This window comes from Giraffa tippelskirchi, chromosome 10, assembly GCF_054371585.1.
Source record: "Giraffa tippelskirchi isolate mGirTip1 chromosome 10, T2T-mGirTip1v1.2.pri, whole genome shotgun sequence".
Classification (NCBI taxonomy): domain Eukaryota; kingdom Metazoa; phylum Chordata; class Mammalia; order Artiodactyla; family Giraffidae; genus Giraffa; species Giraffa tippelskirchi.
In genome coordinates, this window is record NC_137284.1 from 8,371,927 (window position 1) to 8,380,894 (window position 8,968).

The window sequence follows — 8,968 nt, forward strand, 5'->3', positions numbered from 1 at the left end:
ATTGGTCCTGTTCTTTCTGGAAATTTCCACCTCTCCCATTGGGCTGACAGACTCCGTGACGGAACCGCCTTCAGATTTAAAAAAATTTCAATTGGTCGGTGAGTTGCAGACACTTTGCTCTGATAGGTTTAAACTGCTGCCCCTCAAAGAGGAGGGTGGGTTTTTTTTACAGCAGCGGTGGCTTATGGGAGTCCGAGGCCACAGAAACTCTCTGCAGTGGTGGTTTCTGAGGCTGTGGGTTTGGTGCGTCCCCGCGGGCCGCTTCCTCCGTCGGTCTGCAGCGAGTCAGTCTGAAGCAGTTTGCTTCTCTCCGGCGGCATTGAGTCTTGGTCCTTCGCCGGAGTGTCAGGCTCAGGGGTCCCAGCCAGTAGGGGTGACCGTTTGGATCGGCCTCGGGAGCGCACCCTGGCCCGTCCCTGAAGCCCAATATTAGGTTCTGGGTGTCCCAAAATCCCGCGTGATGGTGAAGGCGCTGGGGCTCGGGTAGGACAGGTTCGGAATTTCATCTTGGCCGATCTCCTCGGTGGAGACGCACACCCTCGCTGAACCCTCTTGGGTAGAGGGTTTGGTAATGTAGGGCCGTGGGAGTGGGATTGTTCACATTCGTGCAGTAGAGTTTTTAGCCCTTAATGAAGGGGCTCTGCCTCCGTTATTCGGAGGTAAAACAAAACACCTCACTGAGGTGCTTGATTCTCGACTGGCGGGCGGCGGCGGCGTCCTGGGCGGTCCTTAAAATCGTTGCCCTCTTGCGAAAGGCAGGACAGGTACCTACAGAGAAACAGAAAGGGCTAGAGCGTCAGAGAGAAATGATTTCGCTCTGGGCCAGTGTGTGGTTCACGGAACAGAGGCCCTGTATGGCTGGGGTCTAGAGGGAGCTTGGGTGAGGGTCTTGGGCACTGCTGTGCCCTCCCCACCTCCCCACCCCCAGCTGGGTAATGCCATCCTTTCCCTGTGTTTTAGCTGCCCTTTATGCCAATAGATTGTCACAGGACCCCCTTCTCAGACATTGCAACTTAGGTCGCTGCAGATCTCATGCCTCCCTTGATAACCCCCTCCCTTGCTTGGCCCTGTGGAAGCTTTTAGACGGGGGGTCAGGGCCTACGTGACAGGCCTACTTTTCCCATCTGTTCTTTGCCTGTCCTCCACCTTCAGCACCAAACTCCAGGCGCACTCTCCTGTCTGTTCCTTGAGCTAGGTGGGCTCCTTCACTTTGGGCCTGCCTGCAAGATGTTTCCTCTGCTGGCATCCCCCTTCCACCAACTCTGCCAGGTCTTGCAGGCTGCTAAGAGCTATCAAGTTTCTCTGGTGACCTGCTTACAAGCAGCTCACTCATTTCTGTCCACCAATTTATTTGCTTTCACTACTCCATGGGCCACCCGTGTGTCCAATTAGAGCAGCAACTTTGGTACCCATAGCATATTTTGTAGGGCCTTCAAGGGCCTTGTGACTGTTTTCATTTATATCCATCTCTTCCGGTTATGTTATACAGTGTCTTGCACCTAGCTTAATTAATCAAATATGCCCTGTAGTGTTTTAGGTATCATTGTGGGCACTGGGGAAGTGCAGTGAGGAATAAAAAAATCACTGTTTTGTAGTGTTCATTTTAGTGATAAATGTGCACTATTTAGTGATAAGCTAAAGTTTGCACGTAGAGTCTGCAGTAGAGACAGAGCACTGGGCAAGTGGGTAGTGTTGCATTTTCAGCAGGGGGACCAGATCAGACCCCATTGAGAAGCTAATACTTGAGAAAAAAACCTGAGGGAAGTGAAAGAGTGAGATTCATGGAACTCCTAGGGAAGAAGCTTGCGGGTCAGAGAGAAGGTCAAATGCAAAGGCCTTGGGGTGGCCAGAATGGCAGGGGTAGGAAGGAGCGGATACTAGAGGAACTAGGGGTGGGAAGGAGACCCCGCAGTATGAGACGCCATTGTGTTCACTTTGGAACATGCCGGCAGATTTTAAGCAGGAAAGTGATGTGATCTGACAGTTTTATCAGGATCCCCCTGACTGCTGTATCAGTGAAGAGGATGAAAGCCAGGGGACCTCCTAGTTGGCGGTGGCAGGATTCCAGGAGAGCTGTGATGGTGCAGTGGGCCAGGTGGGAGCAGAATTTGGGTGAGAAAAGTGGGATTAGGAATGCATTTTGGAGGTGCTGACAGGGTCTGTCCATGTATTGGATGCAGGGCATGAAGGAAGGAGGTTAACACCAAGGTGTTTGCCCACCTACCTGCTAAGTTAAATCTGTCAACGAGAGCTTGCCTTTCTTGGCACGGTTCCCAGACCACCATACTCCTGCCGGTCCCAATGCTGCCCCCCAGCCCGGCTCGTCCTCCACCGCTGGAGGCCCTTTGAGGCCTTCCATCATCTCCCCCACAGCCTCTCTCCAGGCTTCTCTCCCGTCCCTCCTTCTCTGTGACCTGGCCTGTTCTGTCTCACATCCTGTTTGTACAGTTGTGTGTGTGGCACACTGCTCTGGGTACAGGGGCTCAAGAGTGAACAGGGCAGGCCTCAGCTGCAGGCTCTGCACAGGTGAACCTTGTCTTCCAGTGGGGGAGACAGGTGGTACTGTAACTCACCAGCTGTGTGACTTTTAGCAATCTGCTTAACGTCTCCATTCTTCAGTTGCTTTCATTTTAAAATGTGGATGGACAAATTTCAGTGTCAGAGTAGTGAGGATTGAATGATTTCATATTTATAAAGCACTGAGAACAGTGCCTGATGACAGAATAAGTACCATAAACATTTGTTAAATAAAAGTAAAGGCACAAATGAAGATAATTCTGGAGTGGTAAATGCTGTATAAAGAAAACAAAAAGTAAAAATAGAGTTACCAGGGAGGCAGGGCAGAGAAGGCAATGGCACCCCACTCCAGTACTCTTGCCTGGAAAATCCCATGGACGGAGGATCCTGGTAGACTGCAGTCCATGGGGTCGCTAAGAGTCGGACACGACTGAGCAACTTCACTTTCATTTTTCACTTTCATGCATTGGAGAAGGAAATGGCAACCCACTCCAGTGTTCTTGCCTGGAGAATCCCAGGGACGGCGGAGCCTGGTGGGCTGCCATCTATGGGGTTGCACAGAGTCGGACACGACTGAAGCGACTTAACAGCATCAGCAACAGCAGGGAGGCAGGGAAGGAAGGAATGCCTAGAAGTTGGTGGTTAGTAAAAGCCCCAAGCCAGGGACAGAGTTCAAGACAGGGCAATAGGAAGTGCAAAGGCCCTGAGGCTGAAACAAATCTGGAATTTCCCAGGAACTCAAGGAAGGCTTTTCTATGCTCTCGTATGCTTGTCTGTAAATGGAGAAGACATGCCAATGATTTCCCAAGGTCACAATGAGAATTAAACAAAATTAACCCATGCTTGTTTTCTCAGACCTGAAACAAAACTTTTGAGAGCCCTCTTTCAGAAAAGAAAAATAAAAGAAGTATAGAACTTTAGAAGGGGTGCAAGTGAGGGACCCTGAGGTACTTATGCAGTGTCATGGTAAAGCCACTTCTGAACATTAACATTTCCACCAATTCAGGCTTCAAATTTCTTAGTGAACTCAGCTCTCCCCTCGGGGTCCAGGAGGCAGTGATGGGGGCCAGCTGGCCAGGGTCCCCTCCCCCAGGTCCCTGGATCCCAAGCAGAAGCTCCACCGCAGCAGGCGTCCTGGCCCTTGACGACGATGCCCGATGCTTCAGTGACTCAAGCTGCTATTTTTGGTGCTGCTGCTGTCAAGGTGGGGAGCAAGATGGCAAGGGCTGAATTTGGAGTCAACGCTGAGGCTGTAAATCCTGCAGCGAAAGAGAGACAGAAGGAGTCACCATGTACAACCAAATTCTCTGCAGAACAAATTCTTAAAGTTCTCCCAGAGGACTTTCCTGGTGGTGCTGGGGTTAAGACACCACGCTTTCAGTGCAGCTGGAGCTGGTTCCGTCCCTGGTTGCGAACCTATGATACCAAATATCGTGAGGCACAGCCAACAAAACAGTTCTCCCAACATCAGAAAAAAGAAAGCAGCTGGAGGACAGGAAGCTTAGGCGTGCGAGAGGGGTGGGAGTCAGGGGCAGGTCTCGGCTCAGAATTCTGGGGTCTATAGAACATGGAAGTTTCGTTTTTATAAGAACTTGCACTGTTTGAGTGGAAACTTAAAGACAACCTTGAGTTTCCTTCTCCACGGGAGAGTGAAGTTCCATTCTGGGTTCTGAGAAATTCCTAAAGAATATTTTCATTTCCCATCTAACTGAGTGATTCCTACTTTCAGTTACCCACTAACACAAATCCTAAATAGCAGGAAAAGCGTGGGGGAGAATAAAGTGCTATAGAGTTCTCAATTCAGTGAACTCGTAGAGCCAGGAATTGTGCCAGACACTTCAAGGAATAAAATGATGGTAATTATTATCTAATAAGTATTCATCAGAGAGCCCCAGAGCCCAGTTCTGGACCTCACTGTCCACGGGCCATCCCAGGGTGATCTCCGCCAGCCTCGTGGCTATAAATACCATCTTGGATGACTCCCACGTTTCTATCTTTAGATCAGATTTGTTCCCAAGTTCCAGACTTGTCTACCCAGCTGCCTCCTCGAAGTCTCTGCTTGGATGGCAAATGGACTTCGAAATGTGTTCAAATTGGAGCTCCCAATATGCTCCCCTGAAGCTGTTCTTCCCTTGACTTCCCTCTTATCAGTGGCCTCGCTATTCTTGGGCTGGTTCACGCTGAAAACGTTGGAGGCATCCTTGACTCCTGTCTTTTACAGCCATGTCCATTTCAGCAAAGTTCGTCAGGGTTCGACAGGGACCGTTCTGCAAGTCCCCATCCATCTCCTGGCTTTGGGAAGGGGAAGGGAATGTTGGCTCCCTGAGCAGGTAGGTGGCCAGAGGCAGAAAGGACCGCTGGCCGGGGCTCCCAGGTCATATCCAGGCCTCCCACATGAGATGCTGCTTCCAGTGGGCGGGGCCTGTGACAGGCCTAGGACCTAGTTCATGCTTGTAAGTTTGGTGAATGAGTAAAGGAGGCTGATCATCTGTCTACTCCCTCATGGGGCCCTCAGCCCCTCCCAGGGAGGCTCTCTGGCCTTCCCCATCTCTAGACTTCCTTGCTCCTGATTCTGCTCATGCTTCTCTGGGTCAAGTGGCTGGGTCTTCAGATTCAAACGTCCCAGTCCCACTATCTTTCCAACATCTGTTTATTGAGAAATACCAAGTGGTGCAGAGTGTGGGCATGGGGAAACCAGCCCTGTCATATCCTACTGATGGGAAGTCACACTGAGTCACATCTATTTAAAGTACAGAAAGCAACTCCAGGCTTACAGATTTCTTCCACCTGGGCCTAGCCTGAAGAAAGTATTTTGTTGTTCAGTCACCAAGTCCCTCTTTGCGACCCCCCTGGACTGCAGCACACTAGGCTTTCCTGTCCGCCACCATCTGCCGGAGGTTGCCCAAGTTCATGTCCATTGAATCAGTGATGCCATCCAGCCATCTTATCCTCTGTCACCCCCTTCTCCTCACTGCCCTCAATCTTTCCCAGCATCAGGGTCTTTGGCAACGAGTCGGCTGTTCACATCAGGTGGCCAAAGTATTGGAGCTTCAGCTTCATCATCAGTCCTTCCAATGTGTATTCAAGGTTGATTTCCTTTAGAATGGGCTTCCCTGGTAGCTCAGCTGGTAAACAATTCGCCTGCAATGTAGGACACCCCAGTTTGATTCCTGGGTTGGGAAGATCCACTGGAGAAGGGATAGACTACCCACTCCCAGTATTCTTGGGCTTCCATGGTGACTCAGCTGGTAAAGAATCTGAATACAATGCGGGAGATCTGGGTTTGATCCCTGGGTTGGGAAGATCCCCTGGAGAAGGGAATGGCTACCCACTCCAGTATTCTGGCCTGAAGAATTCCATGGACTATCCATGCGGTGGCAAAGATTAAGACACGACTCAGCAACTTTCACTTTCACTCCTTTGGGATTGACTGGTTGGATCTCCTTGCAGTCCGGGGGACTCTCAAGAGTCTTCTCCAGCACCACAGTTCGAAAGCATCAATTCTTCAGCGCTCAGCCTTCTTTATGGTGCGGTCCTATTTGTGATAGCAAAGGGAACAGCACCCGACCCCACGTGTACGCGTGGAGGACACCGGGAACCACAGTGTTGCATCCCTAGGATGGAGTATTAGTCGTGTTCAAAAGAACACGCCGGTGGATACTGACATGAGAACATGCCCATGATGTACTGTGGAATGATGGAAGTTAGTCATGGAGCAGTGTGTATGAGAGAAGAAGGTGTATATCTTCATATACACGGGATGTACACCGGAAAAATCTAGACAGATACACAGCTAACTGCTCAAGTTGTTGCTCCTGTGGATGGGGAATGGGAAGGGGTGCTGGATTCATTTGGTAGGGCTGCCATAACTAAATACCACAGATTTGGTGGCTTGAACCACAGAAATTTTCTCACAGTTCTGGAAATCCAAGATCAAGGTGCTGGCAGACCTGGTTTCTCCTGAGGTCCCTCTCCTTGACCTGCAGATGGCTGTCTTCTCACTGTTTCCTCACATGGTCTTTTCTCTGTGCAAGCATGCACTCCAGGTGTATGTCCAACTTTCTTTTCTTTTTGGCTGCACAGTGTGGCCTGTGGGATCTCCGTTCCCCAACCAGGGGTTGAACCTGGGCCAAGGCAGTGAAAGCCCAGAATCCTAACCACTGGGTACCAGGGAACTCCCAAACTTTCCTCTTCTGATAAGGACACCAATCAGATTCGATCAGGGCCCACCCTGAGGGTCTCATTTTAATTTCACCACCCCTTTAAAAACTGTCTCAAGTATTGAGCACTGTGAATTTAAAATGTGAATTTGGAGAGGGGACACAACTCAGCCCATAACAGGGGTTTTCAATTTTTATTATGGTGTTAAAATTTGTTAAAATGAACACTACTATTGGAGGGTTTTGTATATTTCAAGACAAATGTCCCCAGAGCACCCACCCCCTTCCAGGCCTTCTCTGAAGTTAGAGGAGGGCAGCCAATGTCCTCCCCCAGCCAGCTCCAGGACTCCAGCTCCAGGGCTCTCTGAGGCCCGTCCCTGAGGAAGACAGGGTGAGCCCCTCTGGATCACTGGCCAGGTCCTCAGACCCACCCTGAGAGGAGGCAGATGGAGAGGCCTCTGGCATGCAGGCCTATAGTTATAGATACGTATTTTGGACATTTAATACCTTGTAACCCATTCTTCCCCTTCACACCTCTCAATAGAATACAATATTGGCCACTGAAGCAGATAGTAAAATGAAACTAAGCAGGTGATAAAATATGAAGACTGCATGACAACCTGGATGAAAGGAGGTGCAAAATTGTGATCACACAGCAAAGATGTTAGGGGGACCCGGGAGGTACAGAGAGGTTCATCTACCTGAATGAGGCAGTATAAAGAATAATGATGGCAAGGTGAGATGGGGTAGGGCGAAAACAGTAATGCACTGGGCTTTAAAATCAAGCCTCCGGGGAGAGGCGTGCGCTGCCTTGGAGGTCTATTTACATCTGGCAGCTCTCCTGGGTCCTGCTCTGGTCTTACATCTCAGACCAGAAGCAGGAAACTTGCTCCCTGTCCTGTGGTCCTGCACCTCGCTGCATGTTCAGCCCTGCACCTCGCTGCATGTTCAGCCCTGCTGAGGTAGGGACTCTGCCCCTCTGGGTAGCTTTACGATCCTGCACGAGGTGGAAGCCAGGAAAGCAAACCCAGAATCTTGGTGCCAGTTTAGGAAGTTTTGTCATCACTATGTAAATACCCAAGTGTTTATGAAGTGTTTTGAAACACTTTCGTCAGCCTGCCCTGTTTGATTTGTGATTCTCATCAGAGAGGAATGGGTGGGAGACAGCCTGCAGTGATGACTGTAATAGTGCCTCCCGTCAGCCCAGTATTCTTGCCTGGACAATCCCATGGACAGAGGAGCCTGGAGGCCACAGTCTATGGGGTTGCAAGAGTCGGACACAACTGGGTGACTAGGCACACATCCCAGTGTGCCCGCCCTTGACATGGGGGTTTGGCTGCTTCTCCCATGAAGAAGTGAAGTCTGTTTCTCCACCTCTTGGATTCTGGGCTGGTCTTGTGACATGTGTTGAATGCCGCAACCGTGTGAATTCTGTGCGACAGAATGTGATGACAGCGAGGCGGTATGACTTCCGAGTCGGGCCTCGAGGCATTTTGCAGCCTCTGCTGTGGTCCTCTGGGAGCAGGTCCTTGAGACCAGTGTGCTGTGAAGGTGCCCAGTCTGGCCTAGTGGAGGCCAAGTGGGGCAGAACCAAAGGACCTTGCTGACCACCAGCACCAACTGCCAGTCACATGAGTGACACCATCCTGGGCCCACAGCTCCAGGTGGGTTGTCAGATGACTGTGGCCTCAGGAGTGACCCAGGCAAGACCAGCAGATGAACCTTCCTGCTTATCCTAGCCCAAACTGCTGATTCAAAGGCCTGGTTGTTATTTTAAGGCAGTAAGTTTTCAGTGGTTTGTTGAGGCAGCAAAAGATAATTGAGACAGTATATAAATGAATCTAAGTTCATAAACAGCATTTGAATGTTTAAGAGAACTGATTTACCATATTTATAAGTTTAACTATTAGTGGATAAAAATTGCTAACTGATTAGGAAAAATTATGCTTGGCTTGGGAGGTGGGAATAAAGTGGGGGATGAAGGCCTCTTTACCCTCTACTCCCTCCTTGTTTGTAAAGGAAAAAAGAACAAAAGAGAAAAAATATGCTTGTTAGATGTGTGAGTCTCTTATGCTGATACTGAGGTGTTTGAGAGGACCAGTTATTTCAACTCTGTAAAATGTATTAGGGAATTTAATTACCTATGTTTGTAATTGGCATTCATTTTTAGAATTTAATCTGTTGAACCTGTGAGTTAATTAAATATTCATCAAAGACTAAGTGAAAGTAATTATTCTTATTTTAATACAAAAATTAGATTTATAAATAGAAAACTAGATTTGCAACTTGCA